This window comes from Polypterus senegalus, chromosome 16 (assembly GCF_016835505.1).
Source record: "Polypterus senegalus isolate Bchr_013 chromosome 16, ASM1683550v1, whole genome shotgun sequence".
Taxonomy (NCBI): Eukaryota; Metazoa; Chordata; class Cladistia; order Polypteriformes; family Polypteridae; genus Polypterus; species Polypterus senegalus.
In genome coordinates, this window is record NC_053169.1 from 99,566,647 (window position 1) to 99,592,760 (window position 26,114).

The 26,114-nt window shown below is 43.0% G+C and overlaps 1 protein-coding gene across 4 annotated transcripts in view; it reads left to right on the forward strand.

Annotated features, from left to right (window-relative positions):
* Positions 1 to 12,480: 12,480 nt before the first annotated feature.
* LOC120516316 (1-phosphatidylinositol 4,5-bisphosphate phosphodiesterase beta-4) overlaps positions 12,481 to 26,114 on the forward strand; it is a 266,954-nt gene continuing 253,320 nt past the window's right edge. For all 4 annotated transcript variants that reach the window (XM_039737903.1, XM_039737905.1, XM_039737904.1 and 1 more), the window contains exon 1: positions 12,481 to 12,898. The gene's annotated coding sequence lies outside the window, so the exon portion shown is untranslated. The remainder of the gene's footprint in view (positions 12,899 to 26,114) is intronic.

Sequence of the window (26,114 nt, forward strand, 5' to 3'; positions counted from 1 at the left end):
AGCATATTCAGACTGCTTTACGGTTCCGTACACTTTACCGTGTTGCAGTTTTTATTCTAACTTGGATACACTTGCCATTTGGGTCCATCAATAAGCCATAAGGACAAAGGGAACCCATGTGACCTGAAACGTTTACTCAGAATCACACCATGAAATCTCTCATCTCTTTATTCAGTCTTTTGTAGAAGCCCCCTTCAGCAGCCAGTTCCTGATTTCGGTCTTCAGGCTTTACACATCTGCATTTGGGAAGGTGAGAACATTTGAACAATCTGGACGAGAGCAGGCCATTGAGGCCAACGAAGCTCTCCATTCTTGTCCGCTTAATTCTTCTAAAATTAACATCCAGTCGAGTTCTGGAGGTTTCCTAAAGTCTTTCTGTCTGCCACCCTACTGGGTCACTTACTCCATGTGTCTGTAGATCTCTGTGTGAAGAAAAACGTCCTAAAGTTTGTGCGAAATTTAACCTTGTCAAGTTACCAATGATGTCCCTGTGTTCTCGATGAACTCATTTTAAAGTCAACATCTCGATCCACTGGACTAATTTCCTTCATCATTTTTTGTTTGTGCAAAATTTAACCTCGATGAAAGATCGCTTACTCTCTTTGGCTTTGACCTCCCATACATACTCAGTTTTGTTCTTGTTTCATCTTCTGGTACCGAATTAAAAATCAATGTGCTTTAGAAGAACAAAGCCTATGTAGAGTGGTCTGCCTGCTACTATAAGTGATGTCCCTTCAGTCTCAGCTTTTAAATCCCGGCTGAAGACTCACTACTTCAGTTTAGTACACCCTGCCTAGAGCTGCTGATTAACTGTACAGACTGCATCTCTGTTTTTAGTCATTAGCACTAAAATATCAGTAACACGACAGTTAGAAGTTGTTACTAACCCTCACCTATTCTGTTTCTCTTCTCAGTACTCAAACGTGGCACTCGGTGCCACAGTCCACCTGCCAAGTTGCTCTGCCTGCCTATGGTAAAGTCATCTTTGATTGGGGGATCGCAGGAATTGTGGGGAAGGGGGTCCTTTCATTGGATTGGCTGGTCTCATCAAGTCGAGTTCTGAAAGCCCCTAAAGTCCTCCTGTCTACCACACTACTTTGTCGCTTATTCCAAGTGTCTGTGGTTCTCTATGTGAATATAAACTTCCTAATGTCCATGCAAACTGTACCCTTAACAAATTTCCAACGATGACCCCGTGTTCTTAATGAACTCATTTTAAAGTCATCGTCTCGATCCACTGGACTAATTCCCTTCATCATGTTATGTTTGTGCAAAATTTAACCTTGGTGAAAGATCACTTTCTCTCTTTGGCTTTGACCTCCCGTACATACTCGGTTTTGTTCTTGTTTCATCTTCTGGTACCAAATTAAAAATCAATGTGCTTTGGAAGAAGAGAGCCTATGTGGAATGGTCTGCCTGCTACTTTAAGTGATGTCCCTTCGGTCTCAGCTTTCAAATCTCACCACTTCAGTTTAGCACACCCTGACTAGAGCTGCTGATTAACTGTACGGACTGCATCTTTGTTGTCAGTCATTAGCACTAAAACATAAGTAACATGATAGTTAAGATTTGTTACTCACCCTCACCTATTCTGTTTCTCTTCTCGGTACTCAAATGTGGCACTTGGTGCCCACTGCCCACCTGCCAAGTTGTTTTTCCTGCCTAAGGTAAAGTCATCTCTGATTGGGGGATCACAGGAATTGTGGGGTAGAGGGTCCTTTCATCGGATTGGCTGGCCCAGAGCTGACTCAGCTTGGAATGGCCAATAGGGGGAGGCAGCTTGATAGCCGAGATGTCCAGTACTCTGAACAAATCCAAACCGTATTATGGGATGTCATCTACTGTTGAATTCTGCTCTGCACTTTGTAATATTTCTATTACACTACAATTTATATTGTGTTGAGGATTTCTTGTGTTCTGTTCTGTGTATTGTGTTGTATTGACCCCCTACTTTTTGACACCCACTGCACTCCCAATCTAACTAGAAGCGGGGTCTCTCTTTGAATTGCCATTCCCAAGATTTCTCCATTGTTTTTTTGGGGGGGAGTTTTTCCTTGTCTTCTTAGACAGTCAAGGCTGGGGGGCTGTCAAGAGGCAGAATCGTTTAAAGCTCATTGCAGCACTCCTTGTGTGATTTTGGGCTATAAAAAAAACTAAATTGTATTGTATTGTAGTGTGTTTTATTGTTCTAGAAGCATCTCAAGGAACATTAAAGTAAAACAAGAGACCCCCCCCGAGTACAATTTGCAGAGCCACAGCAAAGGGTCCGAATGCTTCTCAGAATGAGAGATTTCAGTTTTGATCTTTACAAAATGTATAAACCGTTCTAAAAATATCCTTTGACGTTGTCATTACGGCTTCCTGAGTGTGGATCGAGGAGCAAATATGGTAAATCGGTCCATTTAAAACTAAATCTATGGCCCAATACGGTGTGCAGAAAGTGACGGGCCACCTAACTACCTCACCTCCTCACTGGCACTTTCTGTCTTTTTGGATGTCTCTCCTCTGATTTTCACTATTCTCGATGTCTATTGTGATCTTGTGTGGGATGGTACTTTCTTTAAGGACCCTCAGAGCGTTCATGAAGATCACACACAAACGAGCTGTCGGCCAATTTCTCCTCATTAAACACTCAGGCTCCCCCACCCACAAAGCCTGAGACGGGGCTGTTTTTAAAACCTGGCACCACCACGGACCCCCTTACACACTGCGTCACCTTTGTGTTATGAATGTTGGGTTCATTTCTCTCTGTGTTTGAGATTGTTATCCAAAGGCTCATCTTTAAATGGAAGCAAAGTTCCTATTTTTAGCTGAAACCCCAAATGTCAAAAAACTCCATTGTCCAACCACCTCAACGAGTTTTTCTACTTTCTATTATCATTTTTGTAATTCTTGCCATGTTTCTGCCGCATTATCTTTTTGTTTTCATGGTCAGGTTTTGCTTTGAGCAGGTCTGTAAATGTCACGTCACGGATGTTTTGGTGTCGGGTTTCTTGTTCCTTAGAAAGCAAAGGCACAAGCAAAAGGTGTGTTGATGGCAGCAAGCAGCAGCCGTCTGCAGGGAGCCCGATGATTGCTTTTATGACAATAATGAATGGCTCTTTTAAGTGCTCTTGATTAATATTAACAAGGACATACAATTTGATAATGATATTCCTGATATTGTGCAGTTATCTGTGCTGCGTCGGGTCTCGGATTGTACAGGGAATTGAAGTCAATGGTCATTGAAATTCTTAAGTAAAATATGAACTCAGATACAATCTTTTCTGTTCTAATAGACTTGCTTGTCCAGAATGTAATTTCTGTCTTAGTAAAACCTGTTTCACCATCCATCCATCCACCCGCCCGTCTTCTAACCCAATCACCCAACTTCAGGGCCAGGGAAACCAGTGACTATCAGCCTGTTTAGTATCTTACGATTCAGGCAGTGCTTCCAATGCCAGATCTGTCTTTCTGTTTGAATGTTTTGATGTGACACATGAAATACAAATTAAAGAACAAAAACTTGGTGATAAGTTCTGTGAAGTCCTAAAACTCAAGGCACTCAGGTACCTTGGAAGTCAGAGGAGCCATGTGGCAGCTTTCTGCTTCAGTAACAATGATGTTGGCTCCCAGTTAGCAGATAATTGCGCCCCTAATTAGGAGGTTTAATTTCCATGCCATCCAGGCTAATTACAAGACGTCATGGATACGACTTATGGTCTGTTGAGAAGCTCACTCCTCGGAAAAGATATCTGAGGCCTTGTGGTCACCCCTCGTAGGATACAGCCACCTGGACATCAGTGACAATCTGAGGATAGATAGATAGATAGATAGATAGATAGATAGATAGATAGATAGATACATTTTAAAATTTTAAACAGACCTTTATTAACAATTATAACATAATTGCATTTAAATTAACAGTCAAAATTAAACAACATTTAATAACACACTTTTCCTACTCATACTTTAGTACCAGACATTCATCTTCCAAGGAGCATAAAACATCATTTACAGCCCAGATTTCTCTAAATATATCTAATTGATTAATAAGTTTAAAATATTCAAATTCGATTCTCAATCTCCTTTGAAGGAGGACCTTAAACATTAACAGAGCATCAGTAGTTTTCTGATCTTTATCTCTATTTCTTCTCGTTTTTAACGTTGCCATCTTGGCCTGGCCTAACAAAAAATTGCCAAGTAAACATTGTCTTTTACAACCTCTTGACACAGACATTCCAAAAATATAAATGAGGTTATTAAATATAATTCCCAAATCCATCAACAATAAATCAAGAAAATGCAGCAGTGGTTGTAATCTGGTACAATACGATAGATAGATAGATAGATAGATAGATAGATAGATAGATAGATAGATAGATAGATAGATAGATAGATAGATAGATAGATAGATAGCTGGCAGGATTAGATAGATAGATAGATAGATAGATAGATAGATAGATAGATAGATAGATAGATAGATAGATAGATAGATAGATAGCTGGCAGGCTTAGATAGATAGATAGATAGATAGATAGATAGATAGATAGATAGATAGATAGATAACTGTGTAAGTCAGAGACAAATCTGAAAAGCACAATATATCAATACCAGACAGATTTAACAGACGCTATAAACTGATAGATGAGGATTGCATAGCAGATAAACAGATAGACTTGACATGGACTTGTGTTATCTGAGAGAATGACTGGCTCGACACAAAATACATTTTGGGATGTCAACCCAGCCATCCCCATTTACTTAAAGGATTGAACGGAGCAAACTCTTGATGGGATGGAAACGAAACAAAAACAGCTGCCAACAATAATGTGGGCTTGACAAATTCTCAGTGTTCTTTGTCTGTATAACTGAGGTGCTCCATCGCTCTGGTTGCTTGGTCGAGAAGTGATCACTCTTTCTGGGTGGTCCCTGTTTTATGGCCAAAGAACTGGAATGGGCAGGGTTGGTTGGTTGGTTGGTCTCACTGGGCTGTTTTTTCAATACTGAACAGGAAAGGTAAGACAAGACAGTCTAGCGGTAGTGCCCTCTATTGGTCAGAGGTGGAACTGCACACCTGGGAGGGACTTGGAGTGAGACCCTCTGACCATGCATGTGTGACATAACTACATAATCATTAAATAGATGTAAAAGGTACAAAATAGATAGATAGATAGATAGATAGATAGATTTTGAAAGGTGATAGATAGATAGATAGATAGATAGATAGATAGATAGATAGATAGATAGATAGATAGATAGATAGATAGATTTGAAAGGTAATATATTATTATTTGCAAGGGACTATGTGAGAGATATAGCACTATATAACTGACAGATGTAAAAGTCAAATGACATGTATAGATGAAGAGACAGATTTGAAATGCCCTTGTCATCTGCCCGTCTCTCTGTCTGTCTGCCTACCAGCACCTTTTGCGTGACTCTGCTTTTCCTGGTGCTGTATTTTTACATTAACACCATCAGTAAATAACGCAGGCGCTGACTCAACAGTTAAACTACGTTGTGCCTTCATTTTTCCTGAAGGTGCTGCACACAAAGTTCCAGCAACAAGACTTGCGCATTGAGACCGAGGTGCAGGCTCACCGCACATTTTATAAAACCCTGCTGCTCACAAAATAGTCCCCTCATTCCCCATTAAAATGTCTGCATAAACATACCACTTTGTATCACTTTGATGCCACTAGGGCTCCCCCCGTCAGTGTCAAGTAATTGTTTAAACCACTGCATAAACTGTGCTGTTGTACTGCGCTCACAAACATAAAAACAAACAAATAATTAAAAAGTAAATCCATGTTATTTAATTCTCGAATGGTTGAAGGGGATACCCCGCCTTGAGATAAATTAGTGCAAGGAATGCTGCTGTTCTGGTCGGCCACACCTGCGCGACTAAAGCGATTTTAGTAAATCAGGAAAACAAACAGCAGAAGTTCATTTGGGTGTGAATTCAAAGCACTGAGTTAAAGTTAAAGGCGGCTTAAGAGCATAAGATTGACAAAGGCACAGGAAGGCTTACCGTGAGCTGCACTTGAAACAAGGAATCGGCCACCATGTGTGGTGACGTCATTGTAACGCACGGCTCGTTCTGCTCACTCCTATTGGTTGGATCCTGATGCTTTTGTTATTTGACAGAGCTGTATTTTTGTTTAAAAAAAAAGGCAAATCCCCCCCTGGGGACAAATAAAGTTCTATCTATCAATCTAAAAAAAGGGTGTGATGTGTGACCCATTTTTAGCTTCAGACATGACAGTGCTGCACACCTTCATAGTCAGACTTGGCCATGGGAACGATTACAAGAAATGGCTGCACATATTTCGATTCAGCCTGCAAATACAGGCGCTCATTCTTGCCAACAATTCAAAGCCATCTTATCTTGAAAGTGTTGAAGAACATCAAAGGGGTGCCACTGAGGCGCACTAAAGACCAATCACAGTTTCCTCATTCTGTTGTACAGAAGCCGAGCTCATCCACACTCGGCTCCGCAGACTCGGAATTGAAACGTTGTCTGCAGTTTGCCGAGGCCGATATCACATGGCGTGACTTTTTTGTCATGGGGTATATCAGACTTGCCGTCTTGTCTCCATACCATGAAAATCATAGCCCTTGCCACGTTTCCTGGCCGAGTCGTGCCCGCCCCCTTTCTCTGGCAGCCAATAGCGTGCCGCCTACCTGAGCCGGCGCCACATCGCCGCTATACGGAGAGTTTGTAGCTGTGGTGCATTTTTTTTTCTCTACTTTTCATTCTGTTTTAGTACATAAAACATGAGACATCAGACAGACGGGCTTCTCTTCTGTTTGGGAGGTTCCAGACGCGTGTGTTCTTTATTACTTATCATTACATTCTATATATTGAGCTGAATGCTCATTGGTCCTCAACTCTCACATGCAAAGAGCCCGCCACTCTGACCAAAAAGAAATTCAAACCTGTTGGATTTTATTGTAAGTCTCACTTGTTAGGTTTGTCTCGCCTGAAACGATCGGCTTTATGGGATTGCGCCTATGACTGGCTAACGCTAGATTCCTATGTCAGATCAGTCAGCCACTCGTGTTTCTTTCAGTCAAGAAATCTTTCTAAACTAAGAACTGCTGTTTCAATGTCAGAATTGGAGATGCTTGTTCATTCTATAATTTCCTCACGACTCGATTACCGTAATGCTCTCTGAGCAAGTCCTCTCTTCTCACGTCTTCAGTCAGTCAGTCAGTCATCATCCAACCTGCTATATCCTAACCCAGGGGCACGGGGGTCTGCTGGAGCCAATCCAAGCCAACACAGGGCGCAGGGCAGAAAACAAACCCCGGGCAGGTCGCCAGCCCACCACAGTCTCATGTCTTCAGTTAGTCCAAAATGCAGCTTGCCAGGCTCCTAACTTGCGACCCCATCACTCCCATGCTGGACACACTGCACTTGCTCCCGGTGTTTTATAGAATTCAATTTAAAGTTGTGGTACTTACATTCAGAGCTTTGCATGGACAGGCTCCCGAGTTCCTAAGCAACCTGCTCCAACACTATACAGCTTGTTGGGGTCTTAGATCGGGGCAACGGGGCCTTGAATCAGTGCTGAGTAGCTCCTGTTTGTTTATTTATTATTTTTGTTTATGCTTTGTTCTGTTTGTTAGGCTTTGTATTGTATTGCTGTTCAGCACTCTGTGACCTTTTGTTTGCGAATGGCTATATATACAGTAAATAAACTACTACTATCCATCCATTATCCAACCCGCTCTATCCTAACTACAGGGTCACGGGGGTCTGCTCTAGCCAATCCCAGCCAACACAGGGTGCATGGCAGGAAACAAACCCTTGGCAGGACGCCAGCCCACCGCAGGATACACACACACACCAAGCACACACTAGGGACAAGTTAGGACTGCCAATGCACCCAACCTGCATGTCTTTGGACTGGGAGGAGGAAACCCATGCAGACATGGGGAGAACATGCAAACTCCACGCAGGGAGGACCCGGGAAGTGAACCCCGGTCTCCTTACTGCGAGGCAGCAACACTACCACTGCACCACCATGCCACCCTGCCACCCTACTACTACTACTAACATAGTGAAAATTGAAATATATGCAAATGATCAGGATAGGAATATAAATAACCAACTGGTTAGGTTTGTGGATGATACCAAGTGTGGTGGCAGATAATCGTTGAGTCATCACAGAGGAAGACAAGACAGGCTTGGGCAGATTTGTGAACGATGAAATGTAACGTGAGTAACTGTGAATCAGTATGTGTAGGAAGTAAGAATGTGAGGTTTGAATACGCAACTGGAGGTCTGAAAATTGAAAGTCCACCTCATGAGAAGGATTTCTAAAATTTTTATTTCTAAAATTTTTATTATTATGCTGTCTTAAGGAATTGTTCTGTTGTGTAAATTGTATTGTATTGACCCCCTACTTTTGACACCCACTGCACGCCCAACCTACCTGGAAAGGGGTCTCTCTTTGAACTGCCTTTCCCAAGGTTTCTTCCATTTTTCCCTACAAGGTTTTTATTGGGAGTTTTTCCTTGTCTTCTCAGAGAGTCAAGGCTGGGGGGCTGTCAAAAGGCAGGGCCTGTTAAAGCCCATTGCGGCACTTCCTGTGTGATTTTGGGCTACACAAAAATAAACTGTATTGTATTGTATTGTATTTAGGAGTCACAGTGGACTATCAACTGCCAGACAGTGTTCAGAAGCCATTAAGAAGGCTAACACAATGTCGGGTTATATAGCACTTTGATGTGTGCAGTACACGTCCAAAGAGGTTACGGTGAAGCTTTGTAACACACTGGTGAGGCCTTATCTGGGGCCCTGGGTGCAGTTGTGGGCCCAGCAGACATAGCAGCACTGGAGAAAGTCCAGAGAAGAGCGACTAGGCTGATTCTGGGGCTACAGGTGATGAGTTATAAGGTTAGAAAATTGAGAGTTCACTTCATGACAAGGATTTAGGAGTTGTACTGGACTCCACACTATCAACTGCCAGACAGTGTTCAGAAGCCATTAAGAAGGCTAACAGGATGTTAGGTTATATAGCGCCTTGATGTGTGCACTACAAGTCCAAGGAGGTTCTGCTGAAGCTTTATAACACACTGGTGAGGCCTTATCTGGAGTCCTGTGTGCAGTTTTAGGCCCACCAGACATAGCAGCACTAGAAAAAGTCCAGAGACGAGCGACATTCTGATTCCAGGACTATATGGGACGAGGTAAAAATCAGAAAACTGAGAGTCCACCTTATGAGAAGGATTTCAGGAGTCATAGTGGGCTCAACGCTATCAATAACCAGACAGTGTTCAGAGGCTATTAAAAAGACTAACAGAATGTCGGGTTATATAGCGCCTTGACATGTGCAGTACAAGTCACAGGAGGTTCTGCTCAAGCTTTATAACACACTGGTGAGGCCTCATCTGGAGTCCTGGGTAAAGCTGTGGGCCCATCAGACATAGCAACACTAGAAAAAGTCCAGAGAAGAGCGACATTCTGATTCCAGGGCTATATGGGACGAGTTAAGAGATCAGAAAACTGAGAGTCCACTTTATGAGAAGGATTTAGGAGTCATAGTGGACTCAACGCTATCAACGACCAGACAGTGTTCAGAGGCTATTAAGAAGACTAACAGAGTGTGAGGTTATATAGCGCCTTGACGTGTGCAGTACAAGTCCAAGGAGGTTCTGCTCAAGCTTTATAACACACTGGTGAGGCCTCATCTGGAGTCTTGGGTAAAGCTGTGGGCCCATCAGACATAGCAACACTAGAAAAAGTCCAGAGAAGAGCGACTCGGCTGATTCCGGAGCTACAGGGGATGAGTTGTGAAGAAAGATTTAAAAAGCTGAGCCTTTACAGTTTGAGCAAATGGAGATTAAGAGGTGACCTGATCGAAGTGTTTGAAATAATGAAGGGAATTAGTGCAGTGGATCGAGACGGTGACTTTAAAATGAGTTCATTGAAAACATGGGGACACAGTTGGAGACTCTATAAGGGGAAACTTTGCACAGCCTTTAGAAAGTTTATGTTCACACTGAGAACACATGGAGTAAGTGACCAAGTATTGTGGTGGACAGTAGGAGTTTTAGGGATCTTCAAAACTTGACCTGATGTTATTTTGGGAGTATTCAGTGAAGAGGTCTGGTGAGCTATGTGGGGCTGAATGGTCTGGATTGTTCTAACGTTCTAAAAAAAAAATGAAGGCTACAAGTGAAAGTCACTGGAAACTTCATCTACTGTGACATAGCTTCTGCTCTGCCATACCACAATGATTTTTAATTTGGGACCAGAAGATGAAACAAGGACAGAACAGACTGTGTATGGGGGGATAAAACCAAAGAGACAAAGTGATGTTTCACCAAGCCAGAAACGTGAGACAAGAATTGGAGTCCTAAACCGGAAAGTACCATATCTACTCGCGTTTAAGTTCTCCCACGGATAAGTCAGGCCTTGATTTTACCGTATAATTTCCAGTGGTTTATAATGCCGGTTGTATACAGTAAGTCGAATGCAGAAAACTCCCGCTATTGGTCCAAGAGATTACGATATGCTGATGCCCACCTGAGTGAGTAACCACAGAGCACACGTCCCTACATGACCACACAGTAATACCCGAACTATTCCGAAGCGACGTTTTTGCACCGTTTAGTGTTTTTTTGTATCTCATACACCTTTTATCGTAAGAGCATCCCTTATCTACGATGGAGCGTTCAATCAGAAGGAAATATGAAGCTGGTTTGAAATGAAAAGTCGTTGAAGTGGCGAAAGAAATTGTGAACTGCGCTGCTGGAACAAAATTCGATGTGTCTGAGAAACTGGTGCGAGATTGAAGGAGGCAAAAAGATGTAAATAAAAAACGAGAAGCACACATTAAGCCTTTTTGTTTGGACGCTTGAACGGTGCATTGAGGACGTTTTAAAGGGGTCGGGCCGATGATGTCAGACTCGTGGGAACTTCTGGGAACTTTGAAATGAGACCCGAAAATTAACGTCTAAAGGACGTGCCCAAAAAATGTGGTTAACAAGATGACCGTCGAGCTGTTCACGAATCGAGTTATCCACAATCTCAGATAAAAACGAGACCAAATCGACGACTTTTTTAATCTGCGCTGTGCGTTAACAAAAGTTCCTTGTCATGGGTATAGCGCTGAGCTGGGGGAATGTGCTGCCCACCTCCAGTGAAACGTCCGACTCCCTCGATGTGTTTAAGAAGCGTTTGAAGACTGAATTTCTAAGGAATTGGATCTCACTTATGTTCGGTTTGGAGATCTTCATTTTGGTGACTAGTTTTGTCCCCTTGTCCTGTCACACCTGGTCCCAAACAGTCTCAACCAGACTGATGTTTACTTGATTATGCGGACCTCTTTTGGATTAAAGTGTCTGCTAAGCAAATTAATGTAAGCATACTCATTTCTTGGCACCATCACCACCCTTTCTAGTGGAAACCCCAAGGCCCACAGCTAAAGATTCACCAGTTCATGTCAGTTCAGTTCAAGTTTGTTCTCGTGGGTTGGTGTAGACACGTAAACCCAAATAAATGTAAGAAGCTACAAAATGATGGCTGCCACGGTCATAACGACCCACTGATTAGGCAAGTGGGGAACTCTGAAGAGACCACGCAGGTCCAAGTCTTTGGTTAATCTTTAATGGCTCTGCTTCTCCCATCTGCTCCAGAGCCCTGCTTTAGTGCCAGAAGAAGACAACACCCAGGAGACAACAGAAGTGAAGCCATTAGTTATTGTTTCATGAGCCTGGAGCTGGGAGCTGAGGCGCATTATCCTAGTGGGTGGGAAGCAGCGGTGGACCTAAGTGGATTAGTGGCGGCACAGAGAGAAGATTTCGGTCAACTCAGACTAAAAGGGCTTTTCAGGAGCAATTTAGGTTTTAGTCCTGGGCGAAGTAAAAAGCTTATCTTACTAAAAAAAGGAATATCAGACCCATCTTACTCTGTGAGCAATGTTTAACCATCCGTAAGACCTACAAAACATAAATGAATGCAATGATAATAATAATAATAATAATAATAATAATAATAATAATAATAATAATAATAGTAATATGTAGACCATTGTAATTAAATGTAACGATTAATAGAACTATGTAAATAAAAGCATTCCCAAATGCCTACTTAGGTAACTGAATCTTTACTATTGAACTAATTAAAGAAGAACTGGGAATTGGCCTACGTGGTAACAGGTAGATCCGTTTTACTTAATTACAGTAACACAATCTGAGCTTTCATCAAACATGACAACTAAAATGACGTGTTGGAAAATAACCATTTGAAATATACTGTCGTAAACAACATCAGCAACAGCACCAATAATAATAATAATAATAATAATAATAATAATAATAATAATAATAATAATAATAATAATAATGTGAACTGACGGGTGACACGCGCTCTGGTCCTGCTGCTACTTTGCTTCTCGGCGGCGCGCTGCCAGGCGCGCTCTGTCCTATTGGCCCTGGCAGGGCAGCACTATGCGCGCGTGCCCGCCGACGGACGCGCACCAGCTCTCCGCGGTCCGTGAATCGCATTGGGCTCCGAGGCGGGCGCCGTGCACGGGGTTCCCACGCCGGACCGAGCTCGTTTAAGCCTTCCGGACACCACCCCTTCCCTCCCTTCTACCTTCCCACCGCACTCACTTGGTCAGCGAGCGCATCCTGACATTCTCCACTGGAGGGAGAAGGGGAGATAGAGGTGCACATTAGGAGGAGGAGGAGGAGGAGGAGGTGGCGGAGAAGAGACGGGCAGCGGCAGATCAGCTGGAATCAGTCGGCAGACAGTCAGGCGGGCAGGCAGGCTGCACTCTCCTCCTCTCGGCGCCGCCAGAGCACACTGGACCGAAACCACCCGCGACCCTCCGAGGCGGATGAACGGAGATCTACACGAGGCTCGTGTCCAGGAGGTCCTGCGGCAGATCGACACCTTCAAGTATGTGCCTTTCTCTTTCGTTCTTTCTTTCTCTTTACGGGTCCGCTCTGTCTGCTTGGTGCAGGGAAAGGACGGTGCACGGGGCGTCAGATGTTTGTTGATTGGACAAAATCCCGAGCCGTACAGCGGGAATTGCTGCATGTGTATGGAAGTGGCAGGTAGGCGAGGTGCGCGGCGTTTGTGTTCTTTCTGTCGGCCGGTTTACATGCAGAGTACATGTCAGGGATCGGGCGAGCAGGCTGGCAGGCAGGCAGGCAGGCAGGCGAGCTTCCGTGGAAAGGCACACACAGAGAGCCGGCGCGGGCTGCAGAGAGAAGTGAGGCGAGTAGCCCGGCGTGGTGTCGAGTGTGGAGGGCTCGGCGATTGAGGTGTAAGGTAAACGTCAAGAAAGGGCTCCAAAACGTCCCGTGATCGGCAGACCCCCACACACGCAGGACTGCTGATCATGGAGGTGTGTGTGTGTGCGTGTGTGCGTGTCTGCTGCTTAGTCCGGGGCAATCCTACAAGTCTGTTACGTAGTTCGATTGGAATCGCAGACATCTCAGGGATTTCCCTTTAATGACAACTTCATGTACATCAGCGGGGCTTTCATCGTTTTCATGTCACATGCCACCCTTTTCCTCGGTTTAATCACCGCCGCTGCACGGTTTCAGCTTCAGGGTCTCGCTGTTATTACCTGAACATGACACGCGATCCTCGGGTTAGGATTGTGAGACGTCTCTTTATGGGCCTGAAAGGGGGAAAATAATACAAATAATACAATAAAATGAAAGGCTCCATTTGAGCGCGTCTCAGTAGTTTCAGAAAGATGAATAATAATAATAATAATAATAATAATAATAATAATAATAATAATAATAATAAAAGAAGACGAAGAAGAAGCAAGGAATACGATCGGGTGTCCAGGTGGAAACGGGCAAAGACTCACTTCGCATCTCATCTCTCAGTAAATGATGCCCGGGACTGTGTTTGTGGGTACGAGTCTCAGGGGGAGGAGGTGACATGGCACAGTTAACAGCATGTCATATGCTCAGTCACGAAGGAAATAAATAAAGGAAAAAAGAAAAAGCCGATGATAAACAAAGGCGTGAGCGAGCAGACTTGTAAAGCTGAACTGACCAGGAGCTCATAAAAGGAGTTAGGAACGAGTTTGTGTGTGTGTGTTTCTGTATTGTACATAGTAACTCAAGTGTGCACACTGCGTCCAGGGGGGCTGTACAGGGGGGGCATACAAATAAATACAAAATAAGTGGAGCCTAACCTCGCGTTGACAAACGACAACTCAAAAACATCAGCGACAGGACAAGGAGGGCGGGCTGTACACGTGCGGACACACATACAGTGCAGACTGTGTACATACAGTACATGAACACACATATATACATTGTAGACTGTGTACATATACTTGAAGAAACACACAAACACCCAGTGCAGAAGAATACCAGCACATACATGACAACTCAATCAGACTCATCACAATGACAATAACGAGGCCGGTAGGTTACACGTGCACAAACACTTGTAGAGGGTGTAAAATACTATATCATAGGCAAGAAGAGGTGGCAAAGGAGCACAAAGGTAATCCAGGAAAAATAATAATAACAACATCATCATCATCATCATCATCATCATCATCATTATCATCATTATTATTATGATACACATACACATATATAGGCAGTATATAATAAAGCATAGAAAATGAATGCCAAATTAAACAAAATAAATCTAATGGTGATAATAAGAATGTTATGTCACACTATATATATCTTAACAAACACTACCATATATTCACCGTTTTCATATAAAACAATAAAACAAAAAATACCAATAACAGTAATGTTAGGTCAGATACACACTTATTTAGAGTACAAAATGAGTATAGTGCAATACACTCAATCAAGCATAGTAAAGAATTAAATAAAACATAATATTAATGTAAATAATAGGAATGATATGATATGCACAATATACACACTTAAACACACATATACTATACATATACAGGTACTACTGTATAAATATTTAACACACACAAACATATAAAATAAAATACATACTGTATATAAGTTAAATAAGTTCACTGATACTGAATATGTAACTTTCACACTTATACACTGTATGTACATAAAACAAATAATTGTAAATAAATGTTAGATTATACACACACATACAGTGTATGTGTACAGTATTTATATTTATGTGTGTGTGTATATATATATATATATATATATATATATATATATATATATATATATATATATATATATATATATATACGTGATTCATTTTCTCCCTTTGTGGATCTCCAGCTGCAAATACATACATATATATAGGGTGAGTCAAAATTATGGTAACACTAATGGTACTGCTATGTGTATACTTATACTGTATATAACTTTTGTGGACAATTTATGTGCCACATATGATACATGCATGGCTTACAGGTTGAGACATTCCTGTGTAACATAAAGGATCGCAAAAAATACAAATTATATCTATAATTACAATGATAAAGTTTTGTTATTATATATATGTGTGTTTGAAAAGAAAATCTGAATGACAAGCATATTAATTTGTCTATTTATTTATTTGTACAGTACCTGTACACTGGTTACAGTGCTCTGAGCTTTCCCTCTGTGAAGAGCACTATTCAAAAATTAATTGAATTACAAAAATTGAGTACATTGCATATAATGTATAAAAGCATTATAAAACAGAATGTATAAATCATAAAATGTATATTTTGTTTTTGAAATGTCATTGATTTGTGTTGTGCACACAGAGAGAGCTTGTGCTTATAGGCCTGGCCTGGTGTGTGTGTGTGTACGTGTGAGACACACCAAACGAAATAGGCCTCACTGATTGGCTCGTTGGTAGTTAAAGTCGGTGATCTGATCAGCTGCACAGAACGCTACAGTAACACGCATAATTAAACGAGGGCTTTTAGTGATGACACGGTTTACGGAGTTTACACCAGAATTTGTCTGGATGTGTTTGAGTGGGCGTTTCATGTTTTTTTTTTTTTTCTTTTTTGTAATCAAGGGATCACAGGCTCATTTAAAAAAGATAAACTTTACTGACATATCTGGATTCGTTCATTCACTGGGGGCTTATAGCAGCCACAATTAATTCCCAAAGCTGTCGTTTGATATTTGTGTTTTAATATTCCGTGACTCATAGACATACACGGGACTTTTACGTTAATGAAGCGGTGGCTGTCATCGCATTCTGTGCAGATTTTGGGGCTCCATCTGCGCCGCTCCACTGCTGTCTTCACCGCTGGTGTTCTTTTCATGCAGGACTGCAGTTTATTCTCGGATTCGTTCTAGCCAAGCTTACAATTAACCTATGTACGGTAGTCTAATTATTTCTTTAGCTGGATTAACTTAACCTTTCTGCTGCCCCTAATTATAAGTGGAGTATATTTTTAATTATATATATATATATATATATATATATATATATATATATATATATATATATATATATATATATATATATATGGGTGTCGTGTGTGTGTGGTCAGACGTCATCAGAAAGTATTTAATGCGTTTCCAGATGGATGCACCAATTACGTACGGAGTTAGAGCTTCTGACGCTTGAGAATTAAAAGACGATTTGGTCTTTAAGGACTCGTTGTCTGCTTGTGCCGTTTGTCCTTCTGAGTGTCCCTTTCCACGAACGTCTTTTGCTAAAACCGCCGGTGGCCGAGTGAGGGAGTGAGTCGCGGGACTTGCTGTACCCTAAACGTCGTTCGGTTGCGTTGCGATCCCAATATGTTTTAATGAGACAGACGCCCGTTTAGCAAAGCGTTTACTCCGTCTTAACTGAACGGGGTTCAAAGGTTGGTTGGTGGGGTTGGTTACTTTCAGCGTCCAGCATGGCTCTTTCTGTTTTTTTGCACTGTTTTCCATCAGAGTCGTCGTTCTTCTTCTTCTTCTTCTTCTTCTTCTTCTTCCTCCTTTCCTAGGCTGATTGAAGGTTTCCGGTCGCGATCCTGAATGGCGTCAGTGTGATTCATCAAACTGGCTGACGGTTCTGTGTCTGGTGGCAAAGGCACTGGTGACCCTGGTTATACTGGGAGTGCCGCTGTGCTGTTGTTAAGTCCACACCTGCGCTTTCACTGAATGGCTTTATTGGTAGAGGAGCCCGTCAAGTTTACTTTCTCCGAGTGTTAAATTTGTACAGTTCTTTTCCAGTTTTCTTTTCAGATAAAGGTTAAGATGGAACACTTAACACACGTGGCCTTTTCTTTATAAAACACAGAGGGTCCCGAAGTGAGCAGATCAGTGGCATTTCAGGAAGATTTTACTGGCAGATGAAAACGGAACATCAGTAGTCCACAGATTCCCTGGAGTCCAAAAAAATAAAAACCGAACAGTAGCTATTTTTAAAATTCCTCACTTGTTTAATTAAGTCCTTTTTTTTTCTTCCGTTTGGTTCACAACAGAAAATTAGCATTTAGACACCTGCCAGTGAACAGCTGCTTGATGAATTTTTGCAAAGCCCGCTGATGGCAGAGTAGACGGCTCCTTTCTCGACTCCCTGAATGAAATCGCCGAATGCCGACTGTCGTTTTAATTGACACATTATATTCAATTAAAGCAGAAAGCAGATTGGATTGGAAAACTTTGTTGAGAACGAGTGGCGCCTTGATGGCTTTCGAAATATTAAACTAATTTTATTTACCGTAAGTAAACCATGAATAAGTCATAATGCAGAGCTTTTAGAACTTTGCGCTTCGTGATTAGAGAATTACGGCGCGTCACCCCATATATTGATTTCAAGTCTTAATGGTTTTTTATGGTATGGACATACTTTATGATAAAATTATAATTGAACCAATTACTTCTGTAATATTGATACTAGGCACAAAAGAAAATATACAGCGGTTATTACTGAGTATTTACAGCTCTAGATACTCTCCCAATTGCCATTTACTTGATTGAAGGACATGCTAATGGTCGATTTATACCCTGCGTTGAGTCTACGCCACAGTCCTCCTGCCTATCTATGGTGTAGCCTCAAAAATGTGACCACGCGTCACCTCACTGCCAACCCTACGCAGACCCCTATGCTATGACACTGACTGGCCAGTACCTATTTCCTGAAATGTGTTTCCATTCCTCTTCTGTTGTAGAAGTCGGAAAAGTTAAGAAGGGTCCAACTGCAGCCTGCAATGCCTATGGCCACAGGTCAGGCAATGCCCATAACGTCAGTCAGAAAACGCCTTTTGAGTCAGATAACCCTCTCCCAACCCTAACCTTAACCTTAGTGTAACGGGGCCCTAATGTTAACCATAGGCATTTTGTGATGTTGGCACATTACACGGCTGGTCTCATAAGTACTGCCGTCTGAAATTACATCCATCCATCCATCATCCAACCTGCTATATTCTGCTGGAGCCAATCCCAGCCAACACAGGGTGCAAGGCAGGAACAAATCCCAGGCAGGGCACCAGCCCACCGCAGTCTGCAGTTACACTCTATTGGAAAAATGTGAGGGACAAAAATGTTTACCATTGGAAGAAAATGTGTAGCAAGAGGTGCGGTGGGCAAACATTGCCTGTATGTTAATGGATCAATCGCTTTTCTTATGTCATATAAACACCGCCAAGTAACGTTCCAGCAAAAGTGCCAAGTGTTGTTGACGGTGTGGCCAATGCGTAAAGCTGCGTTGTAAACCTCATGCAGAAGTATAATTAAGTGTGAGAAATGTGTGCTCCAACATTGTACGTCCTAAAATATGCTGTTAAAGCTCTGATGAAGTGTATATGTTGTAAGCAGTAGGCACGTTCTATGTACTCTCTTTATATTCACCCGGGCAAAGACATTGTGACCATTAGGGGGTGCCACCGAGCCACAAACCCCTGACCCACTAATACCCAACGCAGTCACAGGTTGAAATTAAGGATTTCTAATTTAGCAAGCACGTCATATAATGAAGCACCGCCAATAATTGTACACAACAACAAATGATTTCCTCTCCTCATGTCTCCAGTTGAGCGTCGCCCACTGCCTTCCGCCTCCTGACTCCCCGAGGTAAGGCAGCGGGCTCCTTTTATACCAGGCCCAGATGAACTACCTACTGACCCGACATGACTTGTCTGGAGTGCTTCTGGCTTGTTTCAGAAGCAGGGTGGTCCTCCCCTCATCAGCACTGAGGGGCCCTGACACGTCTGCACTTCCCGATTCCCAGTTCCCATGAAGCCTTGCAGATGTCCAAGCTGGGACATCTCCAGTGGACCACTTCCACCTAACCGTAGGAGAAAATTGGAACCGCTCCTGACCTCCAGCTTCTGCTTGTCTAAACCCTGGCACCTTGTATTTGATCCCGAGGCCGTGCTGTTGTCCAGATGGGAGGCCCGTCTGTCCACCGTGGCCCTCACAATGTATACATGCTGTACATGGAGTTGGTTATTTAATAAGGAATGAAATTTGTAGTCGTAGATAGTGATGTATGAGCCCCAGTTCCAAAAAAGTTGGAAAAGACTGTAAAAAGGGACAGACAGATTTGGGCCACAGTCGGTGTGCCAACATAATGAAGGAATGAAAGTACAACAAAGTATTTGGATTTCAGGTGACGTCTTTTCAGATGCGGGTCCAGTAGCTGGATGCTCTCTTTTGGTGAGTTTTCTTGTATTAGTTGTTGCGTTTTGTAACTTAGGAATTTGCAGCTTTCTTGGATTTTGTTCTGAGCTCTTCACTTTGTGGTGATCAGTTTGGTCACCCTGTCCTGTCACACTTGTTCTCGGACTGGCACTTACAGTACTCGCTTATGTGGTCCTCTTTTGTAAAGCGTCTGCTAAGCAAATACCTGTAGATGTAAGAAAATGTGTGAGTGAAAAGTGCTGGAAAAAGTCGTGTAATGTGACATGGCCTTTGGATTGCTGAGCCACGCTTCCCAAGTCAGTCTCGCCCAGCATGTGCCAGACATGATGCACTACATACCTGACGTGAAGGAGATGGCTGCCTCTGGGAGACAATCTTCTTCTTTATCTTCTTTTGGCTGCTCCCATTAGGAGTCGCCACAGTAGATCATCTTCTTCCATATCTTCCTGTCCTCGTCATCTTGCTCTGTCACACCCATCACCTGCATGTCTTCTCTTACCACATCCATAAACTTCATTCGTAGTCCTTCTTCTTCTCCTCTTGCCTGGCAGCTCTATCTTTAGCATCCTTCTCCCAATATTCCCAGCATCTCTCCTCTGCACATGTCCAAACCAACACAATCTCGCCTCTCTGACTTTGTCTCCCAACCGTCACACCTGAGCTGACCCTCTAATGTCCTCATTTCTAATCCTGTCCATCCTCGTCACACCCAACGCAAATCTTAGCATCTTTAACTCTGCCACCTCCAGCTCTGTCTCCTGCGCCACCGTCTCCAGTCCATATAACACAGCTGGTCTCACTATCGTCCTGTAGACATTCCCTGTCACTCTTGCTGATACCCGTCTGTCACAAATCACTCCTGTCACTCTTCTCCACCCACTCCACCCTGCCTGCACTCTCTTCTTCACCTCTCTTCCACGATCCTCGTTGCTCTGTACTGTTGATCCCAAGTATTTAAACTCATCCACTTTCGCCAACTCTACTCCCCTCATCCTCACCATTCTACTGACCTTCATGTCATTCACACACATGTATTCTGTCCTGGTGGTCCTAATGACCTCTCCTCTCTAGAGCAGATCTCCACCTCTCCAGGGTCTCCTCCACCTGCTCCCTACTCTCACTACTGATCACAATGTCATCAGCAGACATTACAGTCCACGGGGACTCCTGTCTAATCTCGTCTGTCAACCTGTCCATCACCATTGCAAATTAGAAAGGGCTCAGAGCCGATCCCTGATGTAATCCCACCTCCGTCACTCCTACCGCAGACCTCACCACGGTCACACTCCCCTCGTACATATCCTGTACAACTCTTACGTACTTCTCTGCCACTCCCGACTTCCTCATACAATACCACAGCTCCTCTCAGTCACCCTGTCTTATGCTTTCTGCAGGTTATCAAAGACGCAAAGCAACTCCTTCTAGCCCTCTCTCTACGTCTCCATCAACACCCTCTGAGCAAACATCACATCACATCCATACCTGAAATATGGAACACCCACCTTAAACAATAAATACATCTTTCAATATTGACCTGAGCTTCGCACCCATTGCAGCTTCACCCCTGCGTTAGAAACGAATCTCAGCCTCCTCATCTCTGGCCTGCTGCCTTCCAAGTGCTGCGTATTTTGCTTGACATTTTTCTAGTTAAACTCACACTGTTGCACACGCATCGGCTGTCATGGCCAATGTTATCATCCAGAGTCGGAATTTAAGATACAAATTGTTTTTTAGGCCAGTAGTCTGGGAACTTTGAAACAAATTAAAACCTGCAGTCAGCGAGCAGGTCTTGGGGCCTCCTCAAGTGTAACGTGCTACCTCTAATGATTTGACAAAGGGTTTATTGGATGAGCTGCCGTCTGATGAATTTTGCTTCCCTGCTGCTGAAAAGGACAGGACCTGCGCTGAGATTAGCATTAGAGAAAATCTGCTCGAGGTCGGGTTCAGTTTCCTGTGACACATCCTAACTGACGTTTCCTAGAAGGTACGAGACAAGCCGAAATCATTTTGTTTAGCCAGCTGGGTGACGTCTGCAATGCTCTCTGGTTTTGACGGCCATACAGTGGATCGGGAAAATATTCCAGACCCTTCACTTTCTGCACACTTTGTTGTGTTGCAGATTTCATTGGAAATGAGTACCTTTGCCATTTTTGCCCGTCAGTCTACACTCACCGTGACAAAGTGACAACGTGTTTTCAGAACGGTTTGCTAATTTAGTAATTTCAGATCTTTAAATCTCTCATTCCTGGAAGAATTCAGACCCTTAATTCAGTGCTTTGTAGAAGCAGCAATTGCAGCTTTGAATCTTCATGGGTTAGTCGCCATAAGCAATAAGATAAGCATCTCTGGATCTGGGTAGTTTATCCCATTGTTCCTAGCAGATCATCTCAAGCTCTGTTAGATTGGATGGGAAGCGTCTGTGAACTGCCATCTTCAGGGCTCTCCACAGATGTTCTGTAGGGTTTATGTCTGGGCTATTCAAGGATGGTCAGAGACTTCTCCCAAAGCCACTACAGCATTGTCTTGGCTGTATGTTTCAGGTCATTGGTGTGCCGAAAGGTGAACTGTCACCCCAGTGTGAGGTTGTGTGCACTCTGGAGCAGCTTTTCTTCAAGGACTTCTCTGGATTTGGATATTTTATCCCATTGTTCCTGGCAGATCTTCCCAAGCTCCGTTAGACTGGATGGGAAGCATCTGTGAACTTCCATCTTCAGGTCCCTCCACACATCTTTTGTTGGGTTTTCCATTGGTTATTCAAGAACACTATGAGACTTCTCCAGAATCCATTCACATTATCTTGGTGTACTGAAAGGTGAACTGCCACCCCAGTCTGAGGTTGTGTGTACTCTGGAGCAGGTTCTCTATAAGGACTTCTTTGGATTTAGCGAATCTTCTCAAGCTCTGTTAGATTGGCTGGGTAGGTGTGTGTGGACGACCATCTTCAGGTCTATCCACACATCTTCTATGTTGCTTTCCATTGGTCAAGAACACTACAAGACTTCTCCTCAGTCCACTCACATTGTCATGGTTGGGTATGTCAGGTTATTGATGGGCTGAGAGGTGAATTGTCACCCCATTCTGAGGTTGTGTGCACTCTGGAGCAGCTTTTCTTCAAGGACTTCTCTGGATTTGGCCAGTTTATCCTATTGTTCCTGGTAGATCCCCTCTTGGGCCTGGGCCAATCAAGAACACTACAAGACTTCTCCTGAATCCACTCACGTTGTCTTGGTTGTGTGCTTTGGTTTATTGGTGTGCTGAAAGGTGAACTGTCACCCCAGTGTGAGGTGGCATGTACTGAAAAGCAGGTTTTCTTCCAAGACCCCTTTGGATTTAGCTGAATTGATCCTTCCCTCAATTCTGACCAGACTCCCTGTCCCTACCTTTGAACATCACCTTCATTTCATGATACTGCTACCACCCCACTCCCCTTGTAGAGATACTACTAGGCAGGGGATGAGCAGTGCCTGATCTTCACCTCACACACTGCTTGGAGTTCTGCTCAAAGAGTTCAAGTCTTTGCCTCCACTGACTGGAGGATCTCTTTCCTCGTGATCTCAGAGTCCTTTAATTGCAGTCTCTCTGAATGATGGAGTGCTGCGGAGATGGTTGTCCTTCTGACAGGTTCTTCCATCTCATTAGAGGACCTCTGAAGCTCTTTTGGAGTGATCATTGGGTTCTTGCTCACCTCCTTGGCCAAGGCCCTTCTTGACCTTCTTGATCTGTAAGAAGAGTCCTGTTGGTTCCAAATTTCTTCCATGTCCCAGTTCTTGAGGATACTGTGCCCCCCTTTTGAAGTGGTGGTATCCCCTTGCCCTGATCTGTTCCACCTCACCATTTGATCACAGAGGCCTTCAAAGAGTTCCTCGGACTCCATGGCTTGGTTTTTGTCCTGAAATGTAGCGTGAATTGTGGGACCCTTTATACACAGGGACACATGTGCCTCACTAAATGACCTACAGTCAGGTGGACACCAATCATGTCCTAGAAACATCTCAAGGAGGATTAAAGTAAATGGGGGGCCATCTAAGCACAAGTTGGAGTGCCAGGGCTAAGGGTCTGAATGCTTATATGAATGAGAGATTTCAGTGTTTTGAATTATAATACATTTGAAAACCTTTCTGGAAACAATATGTCATGCTGAGTTATTGAGTGTAGACCAATGGGCACAAATGGCAAATTTATTATTTAAAAATCAATTCCACGGCACAATAAAAGTGTGCAGAACGTTGGGGGTCTAAAGTCTTTCTGAGTGCACCATACAGGCGCTGGCCAATCTAGAAAACACTTTTGAGATTTCCGATTAAAGTCAAATTCCTTGCTGGATCGATTAAAGTTCTTGTTGTCAATCTGGACTGGGTGGCACAGTGGTTAGGGCTGCCAACAGCATCATCTCAAACCCAAATTCTTGCCAACTATACAACCCCACATTTCGTGCCTGATCCTTTTCTTTACTGAATTGCTTTTACAACGACTAAGCAAAACATCAGAAAAGTTGTGGGTGCAATGCTCAGTCCTTGTCTGTGTGGAGTTTGCACATTCTCCCATCATCTCCATCCGTTTGTCCTCCCACATCCCTAAACTTGTGCATTCCAGGTCAGTGTGCCCCTGGCTGTGTACCTGAGTGAGTCCTTTGATGGACTGGCGCCCTCTACAGGTTTAGTTCCTGCCTTACGCCTGATGCTGCCCGATTTGACTACAGTTCTGGCAACCTTAAGCAGATCTGAGAAAGTTAAATTATGTTACGCTGTCCCCAAAGACATGTGGGGTAAATGAGGACAACTGGCTCTAAGTAAGTGGGTCCTATTATGGACTGGACCCCGACCTCTGTTGGTCAGTACTGAAGCCTCTGGTCCCTTTCCAGGTGGATTTTCATGTTGTCAGGGTGCTAGCATGAGGGATCTGTTATCACCCTCTTCAGGGTTTGTTCCTACTTGCAGGATCCAAACGCACCCCCCCAAGAGACCCTTTAAATGAGAAAGGTGGTGCTGAGTGACACTTACAGTTTTGTGTCCTACTGTAAAAGATACAATCAGAATAAAAAAGCCACAAGGACTGACACATCAGCTGTTAGGCCACAGCCACGATGAATAATTTATTATCATTCTGAGCGCCACGGCGAATGAGCAAACTTGTAGGATAAAAGAGCATTCAGTGTGTGTCCAGCGTGAGCAATCCCAAAGCTTCTCCTGGCCCCTGTGCCTCTCCGTGGGGGAGCCTTGCTAATATAATTAATGTTACATAACTGGTAGGTGGTCTGGGCAGCGTAACACTAAGTATAACGCTGCACTTAAAAGGAGCGTATATAATGGGCGTGCCTAGCAAACCCCTCAGGCAAGCACAGAATTTTCAGCTTAGTCCTGAGGAGGACGGTGATCACGCTGGAGGTGACTGAAGTCTCCCGGTGCGCAAAAACGTGTCACAGCGGAGCGAGCGAGCAAACAAGCGACAACACGACAACGCGCTTTGATCAGCCGACTCGTGGCACAGATCAAGGTAGGCTCTGTAACATCCTGCTCAATGTAGACATTACAAATACACCGGTGTGCCCATAAAGTGGCTCCTGCCACGGCACCAATGGGGAATCACAATCCGTCTGAGTTATGGTGGCTCTCAAGGTTATAACCTTTTATTTTTAAGGTAGCTTTTAAAAAAAGAGTTTTTATTCTTTATATTACAAAAGGTAAAATGTTGCAAAAACAATACAGGTAACATGAATCTAATATATTTACGGACAAATAAAGTTCTATCTATCTATCTATCTATCTATCTATCTATCTATCTATCTATCTATCTATCTATCTATCTATCTATCTATCTATCTATCTATCTATCTATCTATCTATCTATCTATAATATCATATCATTATATAATGCTATAATAGATAGACAAATTTGCATGGACCTACACAATAGACGTGAAATGTGATATAGCAGATAGATATTAAAGGCACTATAAAATAATACAAAAGAACCGTGGAAGCTAGATATGAAAGGATACTGTGTAATGACATGAAAGGTAAAGTACTATAAAAGATTGATGTCGAAGGCATGGTATAATTATATGATATGATATGATATGATATGATATGATATGATATGATATGATATGATATGATATGATATGATATGATATGATAGATAGATAGCGTAGTTGGCAGGATTAGATCGATAGATAGATAGATAGATAGATAGATAGATAGATAGATAGATAGATAGATAGATAGATAGATAGATAGATAGATAGATAGATAGATAGATAGATAGGGTCAGGGGGGTCTGCTGAAGCCAATCCCACCCAAAACAGGGTGCAAGGCAGGAAATAAACCCCAGGCAGGGTGCCATGCCTACCACAGCAAACATTTACAATAATAAATTTTATTACTGCAAATGTTTGTGATGCACCATCTGTTGGAATGAAAAATGCAGTGCATTTTATTACCAACGTGCATTACAAAATACATTGCAATAGATGGCGTGGTAAAAATGCTACCACTGAGGTCCACACTGGTCACTTTGATTTCAGCCCATCTTAGACGGGTAGCATAGCTAATATGCACTCATGAAACCACACTAAATCTGAAAATACAAAGATGTGACAACTC